This window comes from Oncorhynchus keta, unplaced genomic scaffold, assembly GCF_023373465.1.
Source record: "Oncorhynchus keta strain PuntledgeMale-10-30-2019 unplaced genomic scaffold, Oket_V2 Un_contig_11289_pilon_pilon, whole genome shotgun sequence".
NCBI classification, from domain to species: Eukaryota; Metazoa; Chordata; class Actinopteri; order Salmoniformes; family Salmonidae; genus Oncorhynchus; species Oncorhynchus keta.
The window spans coordinates 21,377-32,745 of NW_026277413.1; the positions used below are offsets into that span (position 1 = coordinate 21,377).

The window sequence follows — 11,369 nt, forward strand, 5'->3', positions numbered from 1 at the left end:
AGTCAAAGTGAGTGTGATTAACAGCTGTTGCATTTTCACCATGTAGATAAGTATCTTTGTGTCAGTCAAAAAGTGGAAGAAATTGCATATACTGCAGCCATAATTTGTAGCACAGATTGTTGGATGAAATACAAACTAATCTTGCTTACTTATTTCAAAGCGAGGGCACATATTTCCGCCTTGTGGGAAGAAACGGACAAAGAGTTGACAAAAAGCTTACAACACCTGGTATTCCCAGGCGGTCTCCCATCCAAGTACTAACCAGGCCCGACCCTGCTTAGCTTCTGAGATCAGACGAGATCAGGCGTACTCAGGCCGGTGTGGTCGTAAGCGAGAAACTATCTCTTGGTGCACTATATAAAGTCAAAGTGAGTGTGATTAACAGCTGTTGCATTTTCACCATGTAGATAAGTATCTTTGTGTCACTCAAAAAGTGGAAGAAATTGCATATACTGCAGCCATAATTTGTAGCACAGATTGTTGGATGAAATACAAACTAATCTTGCTTACTTATTTCAAAGCGAGGGCACATATTTCCGCCTTGTGGGAAGAAACGGACAAAGAGTTGACAAAAGCTTACAACACCTGGTATTCCCAGGCGGTCTCCCATCCAAGTACTAACCAGGCCCGACCCTGCTTAGCTTCTGAGATCAGACGAGATCAGGCGTACTCAGGCCGGTGTGGTCGTAAGCGAGAAACTATCTCTTGGTGCACTATATAAAGTCAAAGTGAGTGTGATTAACAGCTGTTGCATTTTCACCATGTAGATAAGTATCTTTGTGTCAGTCAAAAAGTGGAAGAAATTGCATATACTGCAGCCATAATTTGTAGCACAGATTGTTGGATGAAATACAAACTAATCTTGCTTACTTATTTCAAAGCGAGGGCACATATTTCCGCCTTGTGGGAAGAAACGGACAAAGAGTTGACAAAAAGCTTACAACACCTGGTATTCCCAGGCGGTCTCCCATCCAAGTACTAACCAGGCCCGACCCTGCTTAGCTTCTGAGATCAGACGAGATCAGGCGTACTCAGGCCGGTGTGGTCGTAAGCGAGAAACTATCTCTTGGTGCACTATATAAAGTCAAAGTGAGTGTGATTAACAGCTGTTGCATTTTCACCATGTAGATAAGTATCTTTGTGTCAGTCAAAAAGTGGAAGAAATTGCATATACTGCAGCCATAATTTGTAGCACAGATTGTTGGATGAAATACAAACTAATCTTGCTTACTTATTTCAAAGCGAGGGCACATATTTCCGCCTTGTGGGAAGAAACGGACAAAGAGTTGACAAAAGCTTACAACACCTGGTATTCCCAGGCGGTCTCCCATCCAAGTACTAACCAGGCCCGACCCTGCTTAGCTTCTGAGATCAGACGAGATCAGGCGTACTCAGGCCGGTGTGGTCGTAAGCGAGAAACTATCTCTTGGTGCACTATATAAAGTCAAAGTGAGTGTGATTAACAGCTGTTGCATTTTCACCATGTAGATAAGTATCTTTGTGTCAGTCAAAAAGTGGAAGAAATTGCATATACTGCAGCCATAATTTGTAGCACAGATTGTTGGATGAAATACAAACTAATCTTGCTTACTTATTTCAAAGCGAGGGCACATATTTCCGCCTTGTGGGAAGAAACGGACAAAGAGTTGACAAAAGCTTACAACACCTGGTATTCCCAGGCGGTCTCCCATCCAAGTACTAACCAGGCCCGACCCTGCTTAGCTTCTGAGATCAGACGAGATCAGGCGTACTCAGGCCGGTGTGGTCGTAAGCGAGAAACTATCTCTTGGTGCACTATATAAAGTCAAAGTGAGTGTGATTAACAGCTGTTGCATTTTCACCATGTAGATAAGTATCTTTGTGTCAGTCAAAAAGTGGAAGAAATTGCATATACTGCAGCCATAATTTGTAGCACAGATTGTTGGATGAAATACAAACTAATCTTGCTTACTTATTTCAAAGCGAGGGCACATATTTCCGCCTTGTGGGAAGAAACGGACAAAGAGTTGACAAAAAGCTTACAACACCTGGTATTCCCAGGCGGTCTCCCATCCAAGTACTAACCAGGCCCGACCCTGCTTAGCTTCTGAGATCAGACGAGATCAGGCGTACTCAGGCCGGTGTGGTCGTAAGCGAGAAACTATCTCTTGGTGCACTATATAAAGTCAAAGTGAGTGTGATTAACAGCTGTTGCATTTTCACCATGTAGATAAGTATCTTTGTGTCAGTCAAAAAGTGGAAGAAATTGCATATACTGCAGCCATAATTTGTAGCACAGATTGTTGGATGAAATACAAACTAATCTTGCTTACTTATTTCAAAGCGAGGGCACATATTTCCGCCTTGTGGGAAGAAACGGACAAAGAGTTGACAAAAGCTTACAACACCTGGTATTCCCAGGCGGTCTCCCATCCAAGTACTAACCAGGCCCGACCCTGCTTAGCTTCTGAGATCAGACGAGATCAGGCGTACTCAGGCCGGTGTGGTCGTAAGCGAGAAACTATCTCTTGGTGCACTATATAAAGTCAAAGTGAGTGTGATTAACAGCTGTTGCATTTTCACCATGTAGATAAGTATCTTTGTGTCAGTCAAAAAGTGGAAGAAATTGCATATACTGCAGCCATAATTTGTAGCACAGATTGTTGGATGAAATACAAACTAATCTTGCTTACTTATTTCAAAGCGAGGGCACATATTTCCGCCTTGTGGGAAGAAACGGACAAAGAGTTGACAAAAGCTTACAACACCTGGTATTCCCAGGCGGTCTCCCATCCAAGTACTAACCAGGCCCGACCCTGCTTAGCTTCTGAGATCAGACGAGATCAGGCGTACTCAGGCCGGTGTGGTCGTAAGCGAGAAACTATCTCTTGGTGCACTATATAAAGTCAAAGTGAGTGTGATTAACAGCTGTTGCATTTTCACCATGTAGATAAGTATCTTTGTGTCAGTCAAAAAGTGGAAGAAATTGCATATACTGCAGCCATAATTTGTAGCACAGATTGTTGGATGAAATACAAACTAATCTTGCTTACTTATTTCAAAGCGAGGGCACATATTTCCGCCTTGTGGGAAGAAACGGACAAAGAGTTGACAAAAAGCTTACAACACCTGGTATTCCCAGGCGGTCTCCCATCCAAGTACTAACCAGGCCCGACCCTGCTTAGCTTCTGAGATCAGACGAGATCAGGCGTACTCAGGCCGGTGTGGTCGTAAGCGAGAAACTATCTCTTGGTGCACTATATAAAGTCAAAGTGAGTGTGATTAACAGCTGTTGCATTTTCACCATGTAGATAAGTATCTTTGTGTCAGTCAAAAAGTGGAAGAAATTGCATATACTGCAGCCATAATTTGTAGCACAGATTGTTGGATGAAATACAAACTAATCTTGCTTACTTATTTCAAAGCGAGGGCACATATTTCCGCCTTGTGGGAAGAAACGGACAAAGAGTTGACAAAAGCTTACAACACCTGGTATTCCCAGGCGGTCTCCCATCCAAGTACTAACCAGGCCCGACCCTGCTTAGCTTCTGAGATCAGACGAGATCAGGCGTACTCAGGCGGTGTGGTGGTCGTAAGCGAGAAACTATCTCTTGGTGCACTATATAAAGTCAAAGTGAGTGTGATTAACAGCTGTTGCATTTTCACCATGTAGATAAGTATCTTTGTGTCAGTCAAAAAGTGGAAGAAATTGCATATACTGCAGCCATAATTTGTAGCACAGATTGTTGGATGAAATACAAACTAATCTTGCTTACTTATTTCAAAGCGAGGGCACATATTTCCGCCTTGTGGGAAGAAACGGACAAAGAGTTGACAAAAGCTTACAACACCTGGTATTCCCAGGCGGTCTCCCATCCAAGTACTAACCAGGCCCGACCCTGCTTAGCTTCTGAGATCAGACGAGATCAGGCGTACTCAGGCCGGTGTGGTCGTAAGCGAGAAACTATCTCTTGGTGCACTATATAAAGTCAAAGTGAGTGTGATTAACAGCTGTTGCATTTTCACCATGTAGATAAGTATCTTTGTGTCAGTCAAAAAGTGGAAGAAATTGCATATACTGCAGCCATAATTTGTAGCACAGATTGTTGGATGAAATACAAACTAATCTTGCTTACTTATTTCAAAGCGAGGGCACATATTTCCGCCTTGTGGGAAGAAACGGACAAAGAGTTGACAAAAGCTTACAACACCTGGTATTCCCAGGCGGTCTCCCATCCAAGTACTAACCAGGCCCGACCCTGCTTAGCTTCTGAGATCAGACGAGATCAGGCGTACTCAGGCCGGTGTGGTCGTAAGCGAGAAACTATCTCTTGGTGCACTATATAAAGTCAAAGTGAGTGTGATTAACAGCTGTTGCATTTTCACCATGTAGATAAGTATCTTTGTGTCAGTCAAAAAGTGGAAGAAATTGCATATACTGCAGCCATAATTTGTAGCACAGATTGTTGGATGAAATACAAACTAATCTTGCTTACTTATTTCAAAGCGAGGGCACATATTTCCGCCTTGTGGGAAGAAACGGACAAAGAGTTGACAAAAAGCTTACAACACCTGGTATTCCCAGGCGGTCTCCCATCCAAGTACTAACCAGGCCCGACCCTGCTTAGCTTCTGAGATCAGACGAGATCAGGCGTACTCAGGCCGGTGTGGTCGTAAGCGAGAAACTATCTCTTGGTGCACTATATAAAGTCAAAGTGAGTGTGATTAACAGCTGTTGCATTTTCACCATGTAGATAAGTATCTTTGTGTCAGTCAAAAGTGGAAGAAATTGCATATACTGCAGCCATAATTTGTAGCACAGATTGTTGGATGAAATACAAACTAATCTTGCTTACTTATTTCAAAGCGAGGGCACATATTTCCGCCTTGTGGGAAGAAACGGACAAAGAGTTGACAAAAAGCTTACAACACCTGGTATTCCCAGGCGGTCTCCCATCCAAGTACTAACCAGGCCCGACCCTGCTTAGCTTCTGAGATCAGACGAGATCAGGCGTACTCAGGCCGGTGTGGTCGTAAGCGAGAAACTATCTCTTGGTGCACTATATAAAGTCAAAGTGAGTGTGATTAACAGCTGTTGCATTTTCACCATGTAGATAAGTATCTTTGTGTCAGTCAAAAAGTGGAAGAAATTGCATATACTGCAGCCATAATTTGTAGCACAGATTGTTGGATGAAATACAAACTAATCTTGCTTACTTATTTCAAAGCGAGGGCACATATTTCCGCCTTGTGGGAAGAAACGGACAAAGAGTTGACAAAAAGCTTACAACACCTGGTATTCCCAGGCGGTCTCCCATCCAAGTACTAACCAGGCCCGACCCTGCTTAGCTTCTGAGATCAGACGAGATCAGGCGTACTCAGGCCGGTGTGGTCGTAAGCGAGAAACTATCTCTTGGTGCACTATATAAAGTCAAAGTGAGTGTGATTAACAGCTGTTGCATTTTCACCATGTAGATAAGTATCTTTGTGTCAGTCAAAAAGTGGAAGAAATTGCATATACTGCAGCCATAATTTGTAGCACAGATTGTTGGATGAAATACAAACTAATCTTGCTTACTTATTTCAAAGCGAGGGCACATATTTCCGCCTTGTGGGAAGAAACGGACAAAGAGTTGACAAAAAGCTTACAACACCTGGTATTCCCAGGCGGTCTCCCATCCAAGTACTAACCAGGCCCGACCCTGCTTAGCTTCTGAGATCAGACGAGATCAGGCGTACTCAGGCCGGTGTGGTCGTAAGCGAGAAACTATCTCTTGGTGCACTATATAAAGTCAAAGTGAGTGTGATTAACAGCTGTTGCATTTTCACCATGTAGATAAGTATCTTTGTGTCAGTCAAAAAGTGGAAGAAATTGCATATACTGCAGCCATAATTTGTAGCACAGATTGTTGGATGAAATACAAACTAATCTTGCTTACTTATTTCAAAGCGAGGGCACATATTTCCGCCTTGTGGGAAGAAACGGACAAAGAGTTGACAAAAAGCTTACAACACCTGGTATTCCCAGGCGGTCTCCCATCCAAGTACTAACCAGGCCCGACCCTGCTTAGCTTCTGAGATCAGACGAGATCAGGCGTACTCAGGCCGGTGTGGTCGTAAGCGAGAAACTATCTCTTGGTGCACTATATAAAGTCAAAGTGAGTGTGATTAACAGCTGTTGCATTTTCACCATGTAGATAAGTATCTTTGTGTCAGTCAAAAAGTGGAAGAAATTGCATATACTGCAGCCATAATTTGTAGCACAGATTGTTGGATGAAATACAAACTAATCTTGCTTACTTATTTCAAAGCGAGGGCACATATTTCCGCCTTGTGGGAAGAAACGGACAAAGAGTTGACAAAAGCTTACAACACCTGGTATTCCCAGGCGGTCTCCCATCCAAGTACTAACCAGGCCCGACCCTGCTTAGCTTCTGAGATCAGACGAGATCAGGCGTACTCAGGCCGGTGTGGTCGTAAGCGAGAAACTATCTCTTGGTGCACTATATAAAGTCAAAGTGAGTGTGATTAACAGCTGTTGCATTTTCACCATGTAGATAAGTATCTTTGTGTCAGTCAAAAAGTGGAAGAAATTGCATATACTGCAGCCATAATTTGTAGCACAGATTGTTGGATGAAATACAAACTAATCTTGCTTACTTATTTCAAAGCGAGGGCACATATTTCCGCCTTGTGGGAAGAAACGGACAAAGAGTTGACAAAAAGCTTACAACACCTGGTATTCCCAGGCGGTCTCCCATCCAAGTACTAACCAGGCCCGACCCTGCTTAGCTTCTGAGATCAGACGAGATCAGGCGTACTCAGGCCGGTGTGGTCGTAAGCGAGAAACTATCTCTTGGTGCACTATATAAAGTCAAAGTGAGTGTGATTAACAGCTGTTGCATTTTCACCATGTAGATAAGTATCTTTGTGTCAGTCAAAAAGTGGAAGAAATTGCATATACTGCAGCCATAATTTGTAGCACAGATTGTTGGATGAAATACAAACTAATCTTGCTTACTTATTTCAAAGCGAGGGCACATATTTCCGCCTTGTGGGAAGAAACGGACAAAGAGTTGACAAAAAGCTTACAACACCTGGTATTCCCAGGCGGTCTCCCATCCAAGTACTAACCAGGCCCGACCCTGCTTAGCTTCTGAGATCAGACGAGATCAGGCGTACTCAGGCCGGTGTGGTCGTAAGCGAGAAACTATCTCTTGGTGCACTATATAAAGTCAAAGTGAGTGTGATTAACAGCTGTTGCATTTTCACCATGTAGATAAGTATCTTTGTGTCAGTCAAAAAGTGGAAGAAATTGCATATACTGCAGCCATAATTTGTAGCACAGATTGTTGGATGAAATACAAACTAATCTTGCTTACTTATTTCAAAGCGAGGGCACATATTTCCGCCTTGTGGGAAGAAACGGACAAAGAGTTGACAAAAGCTTACAACACCTGGTATTCCCAGGCGGTCTCCCATCCAAGTACTAACCAGGCCCGACCCTGCTTAGCTTCTGAGATCAGACGAGATCAGGCGTACTCAGGCCGGTGTGGTCGTAAGCGAGAAACTATCTCTTGGTGCACTATATAAAGTCAAAGTGAGTGTGATTAACAGCTGTTGCATTTTCACCATGTAGATAAGTATCTTTGTGTCAGTCAAAAAGTGGAAGAAATTGCATATACTGCAGCCATAATTTGTAGCACAGATTGTTGGATGAAATACAAACTAATCTTGCTTACTTATTTCAAAGCGAGGGCACATATTTCCGCCTTGTGGGAAGAAACGGACAAAGAGTTGACAAAAGCTTACAACACCTGGTATTCCCAGGCGGTCTCCCATCCAAGTACTAACCAGGCCGACCCTGCTTAGCTTCTGAGATCAGACGAGATCAGGCGTACTCAGGCCGGTGTGGTCGTAAGCGAGAAACTATCTCTTGGTGCACTATATAAAGTCAAAGTGAGTGTGATTAACAGCTGTTGCATTTTCACCATGTAGATAAGTATCTTTGTGTCAGTCAAAAAGTGGAAGAAATTGCATATACTGCAGCCATAATTTGTAGCACAGATTGTTGGATGAAATACAAACTAATCTTGCTTACTTATTTCAAAGCGAGGGCACATATTTCCGCCTTGTGGGAAGAAACGGACAAAGAGTTGACAAAAAGCTTACAACACCTGGTATTCCCAGGCGGTCTCCCATCCAAGTACTAACCAGGCCCGACCCTGCTTAGCTTCTGAGATCAGACGAGATCAGGCGTACTCAGGCCGGTGTGGTCGTAAGCGAGAAACTATCTCTTGGTGCACTATATAAAGTCAAAGTGAGTGTGATTAACAGCTGTTGCATTTTCACCATGTAGATAAGTATCTTTGTGTCAGTCAAAAAGTGGAAGAAATTGCATATACTGCAGCCATAATTTGTAGCACAGATTGTTGGATGAAATACAAACTAATCTTGCTTACTTATTTCAAAGCGAGGGCACATATTTCCGCCTTGTGGGAAGAAACGGACAAAGAGTTGACAAAAAGCTTACAACACCTGGTATTCCCAGGCGGTCTCCCATCCAAGTACTAACCAGGCCCGACCCTGCTTAGCTTCTGAGATCAGACGAGATCAGGCGTACTCAGGCCGGTGTGGTCGTAAGCGAGAAACTATCTCTTGGTGCACTATATAAAGTCAAAGTGAGTGTGATTAACAGCTGTTGCATTTTCACCATGTAGATAAGTATCTTTGTGTCAGTCAAAAAGTGGAAGAAATTGCATATACTGCAGCCATAATTTGTAGCACAGATTGTTGGATGAAATACAAACTAATCTTGCTTACTTATTTCAAAGCGAGGGCACATATTTCCGCCTTGTGGGAAGAAACGGACAAAGAGTTGACAAAAAGCTTACAACACCTGGTATTCCCAGGCGGTCTCCCATCCAAGTACTAACCAGGCCCGACCCTGCTTAGCTTCTGAGATCAGACGAGATCAGGCGTACTCAGGCCGGTGTGGTCGTAAGCGAGAAACTATCTCTTGGTGCACTATATAAAGTCAAAGTGAGTGTGATTAACAGCTGTTGCATTTTCACCATGTAGATAAGTATCTTTGTGTCAGTCAAAAAGTGGAAGAAATTGCATATACTGCAGCCATAATTTGTAGCACAGATTGTTGGATGAAATACAAACTAATCTTGCTTACTTATTTCAAAGCGAGGGCACATATTTCCGCCTTGTGGGAAGAAACGGACAAAGAGTTGACAAAAGCTTACAACACCTGGTATTCCCAGGCGGTCTCCCATCCAAGTACTAACCAGGCCCGACCCTGCTTAGCTTCTGAGATCAGACGAGATCAGGCGTACTCAGGCCGGTGTGGTCGTAAGCGAGAAATTATCTCTTGGTGCACTATATAAAGTCAAAGTGAGTGTGATTAACAGCTGTTGCATTTTCACCATGTAGATAAGTATCTTTGTGTCAGTCAAAAAGTGGAAGAAATTGCATATACTGCAGCCATAATTTGTAGCACAGATTGTTGGATGAAATACAAACTAATCTTGCTTACTTATTTCAAAGCGAGGGCACATATTTCCGCCTTGTGGGAAGAAACGGACAAAGAGTTGACAAAAAGCTTACAACACCTGGTATTCCCAGGCGGTCTCCCATCCAAGTACTAACCAGGCCCGACCCTGCTTAGCTTCTGAGATCAGACGAGATCAGGCGTACTCAGGCCGGTGTGGTCGTAAGCGAGAAACTATCTCTTGGTGCACTATATAAAGTCAAAGTGAGTGTGATTAACAGCTGTTGCATTTTCACCATGTAGATAAGTATCTTTGTGTCAGTCAAAAAGTGGAAGAAATTGCATATACTGCAGCCATAATTTGTAGCACAGATTGTTGGATGAAATACAAACTAATCTTGCTTACTTATTTCAAAGCGAGGGCACATATTTCCGCCTTGTGGGAAGAAACGGACAAAGAGTTGACAAAAAGCTTACAACACCTGGTATTCCCAGGCGGTCTCCCATCCAAGTACTAACCAGGCCCGACCCTGCTTAGCTTCTGAGATCAGACGAGATCAGGCGTACTCAGGCCGGTGTGGTCGTAAGCGAGAAATTATCTCTTGGTGCACTATATAAAGTCAAAGTGAGTGTGATTAACAGCTGTTGCATTTTCACCATGTAGATAAGTATCTTTGTGTCAGTCAAAAAGTGGAAGAAATTGCATATACTGCAGCCATAATTTGTAGCACAGATTGTTGGATGAAATACAAACTAATCTTGCTTACTTATTTCAAAGCGAGGGCACATATTTCCGCCTTGTGGGAAGAAACGGACAAAGAGTTGACAAAAGCTTACAACACCTGGTATTCCCAGGCGGTCTCCCATCCAAGTACTAACCAGGCCCGACCCTGCTTAGCTTCTGAGATCAGACGAGATCAGGCGTACTCAGGCCGGTGTGGTCGTAAGCGAGAAACTATCTCTTGGTGCACTATATAAAGTCAAAGTGAGTGTGATTAACAGCTGTTGCATTTTCACCATGTAGATAAGTATCTTTGTGTCACTCAAAAAGTGGAAGAAATTGCATATACTGCAGCCATAATTTGTAGCACAGATTGTTGGATGAAATACAAACTAATCTTGCTTACTTATTTCAAAGCGAGGGCACATATTTCCGCCTTGTGGGAAGAAACGGACAAAGAGTTGACAAAAGCTTACAACACCTGGTATTCCCAGGCGGTCTCCCATCCAAGTACTAACCAGGCCCGACCCTGCTTAGCTTCTGAGATCAGACGAGATCAGGCGTACTCAGGCCGGTGTGGTCGTAAGCGAGAAACTATCTCTTGGTGCACTATATAAAGTCAAAGTGAAACAGCTGTTGCATTTTCACCATGTAGATAAGTATCTTTGTGTCAGTCAAAAAGTGGAAGAAATTGCATATACTGCAGCCATAATTTGTAGCACAGATTGTTGGATGAAATACAAACTAATCTTGCTTACTTATTTCAAAGCGAGGGCACATATTTCCGCCTTGTGGGAAGAAACGGACAAAGAGTTGACAAAAGCTTACAACACCTGGTATTCCCAGGCGGTCTCCCAATAACGTTGTACATAACATGGATACTTACAAACAGTATCAAAAGTACCATAACAATATCAGAATACCAAAACTCCTTAAAAAAAAAAAAATGCTGTTCAGCAGAACCTGACCAGTATTATTGGCCTATATTCGAGATTAACATGCCTCTAACAATCTCCAAAAACAATACAAACAATTCTATAAATACAAATATATACATATGCCAAAATGCACTCTGGATAAACCTCAGTGTATATAAAATATCTACAAAGGCTTAGTTTACATTCCAAATGTACCTATGTAATACACTTATATCGGTTATACACACATTTA

General features: G+C 42.8%; 29 non-coding genes and 1 pseudogene across 29 annotated transcripts; all 30 read right to left on the reverse strand.

Moving 5' to 3' along the window:
- Positions 1 to 213: 213 nt before the first annotated feature.
- LOC127917356 (5S ribosomal RNA) lies at positions 214 to 332 on the reverse strand. Its single transcript, XR_008097162.1, has one exon. It is a non-coding gene; the product is annotated as a 5S ribosomal RNA (ribosomal RNA).
- Positions 333 to 573: 241 nt separating this feature from the next.
- Positions 574 to 692, reverse strand: LOC127917357 (5S ribosomal RNA). Its single transcript, XR_008097163.1, has one exon. It is a non-coding gene; the product is annotated as a 5S ribosomal RNA (ribosomal RNA).
- A 242-nt stretch (positions 693 to 934) lies between these two features.
- LOC127917358 (5S ribosomal RNA) lies at positions 935 to 1,053 on the reverse strand. The gene has a single exon (XR_008097164.1). It is a non-coding gene; the product is annotated as a 5S ribosomal RNA (ribosomal RNA).
- A 241-nt stretch (positions 1,054 to 1,294) lies between these two features.
- Positions 1,295 to 1,413, reverse strand: LOC127917359 (5S ribosomal RNA). Its single transcript, XR_008097165.1, has one exon. It is a non-coding gene; the product is annotated as a 5S ribosomal RNA (ribosomal RNA).
- Positions 1,414 to 1,654: 241 nt separating this feature from the next.
- LOC127917360 (5S ribosomal RNA) lies at positions 1,655 to 1,773 on the reverse strand. The gene has a single exon (XR_008097166.1). It is a non-coding gene; the product is annotated as a 5S ribosomal RNA (ribosomal RNA).
- Positions 1,774 to 2,015: 242 nt separating this feature from the next.
- LOC127917361 (5S ribosomal RNA) lies at positions 2,016 to 2,134 on the reverse strand. The gene has a single exon (XR_008097167.1). It is a non-coding gene; the product is annotated as a 5S ribosomal RNA (ribosomal RNA).
- A 241-nt stretch (positions 2,135 to 2,375) lies between these two features.
- On the reverse strand, positions 2,376 to 2,494 carry LOC127917362 (5S ribosomal RNA). Its single transcript, XR_008097168.1, has one exon. It is a non-coding gene; the product is annotated as a 5S ribosomal RNA (ribosomal RNA).
- Positions 2,495 to 2,735: 241 nt separating this feature from the next.
- LOC127917364 (5S ribosomal RNA) lies at positions 2,736 to 2,854 on the reverse strand. The gene has a single exon (XR_008097170.1). It is a non-coding gene; the product is annotated as a 5S ribosomal RNA (ribosomal RNA).
- Positions 2,855 to 3,096: 242 nt separating this feature from the next.
- Positions 3,097 to 3,215, reverse strand: LOC127917365 (5S ribosomal RNA). The gene has a single exon (XR_008097171.1). It is a non-coding gene; the product is annotated as a 5S ribosomal RNA (ribosomal RNA).
- Positions 3,216 to 3,456: 241 nt separating this feature from the next.
- On the reverse strand, positions 3,457 to 3,577 carry LOC127917334 (uncharacterized; annotated as a pseudogene).
- Positions 3,578 to 3,818: 241 nt separating this feature from the next.
- On the reverse strand, positions 3,819 to 3,937 carry LOC127917366 (5S ribosomal RNA). Its single transcript, XR_008097172.1, has one exon. It is a non-coding gene; the product is annotated as a 5S ribosomal RNA (ribosomal RNA).
- Positions 3,938 to 4,178: 241 nt separating this feature from the next.
- On the reverse strand, positions 4,179 to 4,297 carry LOC127917368 (5S ribosomal RNA). The gene has a single exon (XR_008097173.1). It is a non-coding gene; the product is annotated as a 5S ribosomal RNA (ribosomal RNA).
- Positions 4,298 to 4,539: 242 nt separating this feature from the next.
- LOC127917369 (5S ribosomal RNA) lies at positions 4,540 to 4,658 on the reverse strand. Its single transcript, XR_008097174.1, has one exon. It is a non-coding gene; the product is annotated as a 5S ribosomal RNA (ribosomal RNA).
- A 241-nt stretch (positions 4,659 to 4,899) lies between these two features.
- LOC127917370 (5S ribosomal RNA) lies at positions 4,900 to 5,018 on the reverse strand. Its single transcript, XR_008097175.1, has one exon. It is a non-coding gene; the product is annotated as a 5S ribosomal RNA (ribosomal RNA).
- Positions 5,019 to 5,260: 242 nt separating this feature from the next.
- LOC127917371 (5S ribosomal RNA) lies at positions 5,261 to 5,379 on the reverse strand. Its single transcript, XR_008097176.1, has one exon. It is a non-coding gene; the product is annotated as a 5S ribosomal RNA (ribosomal RNA).
- A 242-nt stretch (positions 5,380 to 5,621) lies between these two features.
- Positions 5,622 to 5,740, reverse strand: LOC127917372 (5S ribosomal RNA). The gene has a single exon (XR_008097177.1). It is a non-coding gene; the product is annotated as a 5S ribosomal RNA (ribosomal RNA).
- A 242-nt stretch (positions 5,741 to 5,982) lies between these two features.
- On the reverse strand, positions 5,983 to 6,101 carry LOC127917373 (5S ribosomal RNA). The gene has a single exon (XR_008097178.1). It is a non-coding gene; the product is annotated as a 5S ribosomal RNA (ribosomal RNA).
- Positions 6,102 to 6,342: 241 nt separating this feature from the next.
- On the reverse strand, positions 6,343 to 6,461 carry LOC127917374 (5S ribosomal RNA). The gene has a single exon (XR_008097179.1). It is a non-coding gene; the product is annotated as a 5S ribosomal RNA (ribosomal RNA).
- Positions 6,462 to 6,703: 242 nt separating this feature from the next.
- LOC127917376 (5S ribosomal RNA) lies at positions 6,704 to 6,822 on the reverse strand. The gene has a single exon (XR_008097181.1). It is a non-coding gene; the product is annotated as a 5S ribosomal RNA (ribosomal RNA).
- Positions 6,823 to 7,064: 242 nt separating this feature from the next.
- Positions 7,065 to 7,183, reverse strand: LOC127917377 (5S ribosomal RNA). The gene has a single exon (XR_008097182.1). It is a non-coding gene; the product is annotated as a 5S ribosomal RNA (ribosomal RNA).
- A 241-nt stretch (positions 7,184 to 7,424) lies between these two features.
- Positions 7,425 to 7,543, reverse strand: LOC127917378 (5S ribosomal RNA). Its single transcript, XR_008097183.1, has one exon. It is a non-coding gene; the product is annotated as a 5S ribosomal RNA (ribosomal RNA).
- A 241-nt stretch (positions 7,544 to 7,784) lies between these two features.
- Positions 7,785 to 7,902, reverse strand: LOC127917333 (5S ribosomal RNA). Its single transcript, XR_008097133.1, has one exon. It is a non-coding gene; the product is annotated as a 5S ribosomal RNA (ribosomal RNA).
- A 242-nt stretch (positions 7,903 to 8,144) lies between these two features.
- Positions 8,145 to 8,263, reverse strand: LOC127917379 (5S ribosomal RNA). The gene has a single exon (XR_008097184.1). It is a non-coding gene; the product is annotated as a 5S ribosomal RNA (ribosomal RNA).
- Positions 8,264 to 8,505: 242 nt separating this feature from the next.
- Positions 8,506 to 8,624, reverse strand: LOC127917380 (5S ribosomal RNA). Its single transcript, XR_008097185.1, has one exon. It is a non-coding gene; the product is annotated as a 5S ribosomal RNA (ribosomal RNA).
- Positions 8,625 to 8,866: 242 nt separating this feature from the next.
- LOC127917325 (5S ribosomal RNA) lies at positions 8,867 to 8,985 on the reverse strand. Its single transcript, XR_008097124.1, has one exon. It is a non-coding gene; the product is annotated as a 5S ribosomal RNA (ribosomal RNA).
- Positions 8,986 to 9,226: 241 nt separating this feature from the next.
- On the reverse strand, positions 9,227 to 9,345 carry LOC127917326 (5S ribosomal RNA). The gene has a single exon (XR_008097125.1). It is a non-coding gene; the product is annotated as a 5S ribosomal RNA (ribosomal RNA).
- A 242-nt stretch (positions 9,346 to 9,587) lies between these two features.
- Positions 9,588 to 9,706, reverse strand: LOC127917327 (5S ribosomal RNA). The gene has a single exon (XR_008097126.1). It is a non-coding gene; the product is annotated as a 5S ribosomal RNA (ribosomal RNA).
- A 242-nt stretch (positions 9,707 to 9,948) lies between these two features.
- LOC127917328 (5S ribosomal RNA) lies at positions 9,949 to 10,067 on the reverse strand. Its single transcript, XR_008097127.1, has one exon. It is a non-coding gene; the product is annotated as a 5S ribosomal RNA (ribosomal RNA).
- A 241-nt stretch (positions 10,068 to 10,308) lies between these two features.
- LOC127917329 (5S ribosomal RNA) lies at positions 10,309 to 10,427 on the reverse strand. Its single transcript, XR_008097129.1, has one exon. It is a non-coding gene; the product is annotated as a 5S ribosomal RNA (ribosomal RNA).
- Positions 10,428 to 10,668: 241 nt separating this feature from the next.
- Positions 10,669 to 10,787, reverse strand: LOC127917331 (5S ribosomal RNA). Its single transcript, XR_008097131.1, has one exon. It is a non-coding gene; the product is annotated as a 5S ribosomal RNA (ribosomal RNA).
- Positions 10,788 to 11,369: the final 582 nt, after the last annotated feature.